The sequence below is a fragment of the Zophobas morio genome, unplaced genomic scaffold (genome assembly GCF_036711695.1).
Source record: "Zophobas morio isolate AGI-343-1 ecotype UQ-CSIRO unplaced genomic scaffold, CSIRO_AGI_Zmor_V1 ptg000058l, whole genome shotgun sequence".
Classification (NCBI taxonomy): domain Eukaryota; kingdom Metazoa; phylum Arthropoda; class Insecta; order Coleoptera; family Tenebrionidae; genus Zophobas; species Zophobas morio.
The window spans coordinates 5,845,434-5,847,311 of record NW_026972163.1 but is presented as its reverse complement, the minus strand read 5'-3'; positions in this window follow the sequence as shown (position 1 = coordinate 5,847,311).

Here is a 1,878-nt window from a genome sequence, read left to right as displayed (position 1 = left end):
TTACCTATATCTACTTTCACATTGCTAGAAGCAAAGTAAATATCTTGATTTACTTACAATATAAAGCACGGTCGTAAAGAGTGCACCTTTATTGACAATAATGTACAATCAATACTTATCCCAACATCATCTTTAAAAAAATATTACACTTCTTTCTTCTGATATATGTGATAATTGGTGTAAGTAACGATAAGGGACTAATTTTCAAGTTATTCGGAAATATTAAAAATAATTGCAAATCAGATTACATTATCTCTTTTTCTAGTTCTCGTTCTCTATTTTCATTGTACTTTTATTGAAATTGCCTTATTATTGAAAATCGCATCGTTACTTATGCGAAACAGGATAATTTTCTTTCAGTGGCTTAGCTTTGAAATTAAATAATTAGTCTTGACAGCCCTCAATCTACAAATAATTTGATTTTCCTGTGTTCATCAAAATGTGTTTAACGTCCACTGAAGAGTAAGAAACCACCGACAAAAATTAATGAGACTCAGAATACCTAAAATCAACCAACCGAAAATATCAGCAGGAATGTAGGGCAAACATAAGCTGCACAAAGAAAAAAGATATTACGCTAAAAAAAGTTAAGATACCCTGAAAATAAACAGGAGAAAAGCGAGAAAAGCCAAAATTAAAACAAACTAATGGAAATTTCAAATAATGGTATGCCGTCATGAAGTAAATAAATTGTAAATTCGGTAAGTTTGAATATTTTTTCTTTCAGCACTTGATCGTTTTACTTTAACATTAGATATATTTGTTTATTTCAACTTATAGAGGTTTTTTGATCAAAAAATTAAATTTTGCAAAATCAAATTTTATAATTTTCGAAAATGCTGGAAATGTTTCATTGTACTTCATGGGCGAAGCAAGAACCAACTTTTTGTTTTGTTTAACACAGGAATTTGCAGTTTTTCTTACTTCCGTGACAGCTAATATTCACAAGTTTGCGTAAGTAACGCAATTTTTTTGAAAATCCGAAAATTAAATTTTCTATCAGTGTATCTAACTGTTTTTGTATGATAATAATTCACAGTTCCATAGAAAGTGGAGAATATTTATCAATTCCAGAAAAGGCCGGTTCAAAGGCTTCGCGTAAGTAACGCAAACTTTTAATTAAATTTTGACTAAATTTAATATGACTTTAGTAATATCAAATTATTAAGAAAAAAGAGAAAATAATTCTCTACGATTAGGTTAAAAAATTAAAGTGTAAAAGCACTTATGAGGACAGCTTAAAATAAAAAAAAATTGCAGAGTCCCGTACGATTTTAACCTAAATAACGGTGGAATCGCCCAGTAATGTTTGTGCCAGAGTCTGGTAAGGGGGTTGCCGATGATGTCCACGTACAGTGACCTGTATAAGACGTTTTTCTCTTCAAAATGCCAGGAGTTTTGTATATTTACTTATGTGCATATTATCATGCACCATAATACAGGATTTCACGACAGAATGTTGAATTCTTAACGTTGAGGATTTGCACTCCTTTGATTTCTCATCGACATAAGCTAGCAATACATTTTAAATGTAGGTGTGTGCCTTGCTTTGCTTGCACCACTCTCTGAACTGATTGTAAACTTTGCATATAATTTTTTGGATGTCTTCAAAATCGTTCATATTGAAATTTTTTAATTTTTAATTTGCCAAGCACTTGAAACTGAAGACTCAATTCAAGAATTACGACAAAAGAATTATTTTTGTTAGGAAATAAATTTTTGTTGTCAAATCTCAGGAAGATCTGTTGTTTTTAGGATTATTCACATTTAGACCTATATTTGTTGTTATTTATGTTAAGACTCTTAAATCTGTTTTGAACTTGTTTTAAAACTTATTTCACACTTGTTTTTTATTATTATGAATACTGAATCTATATG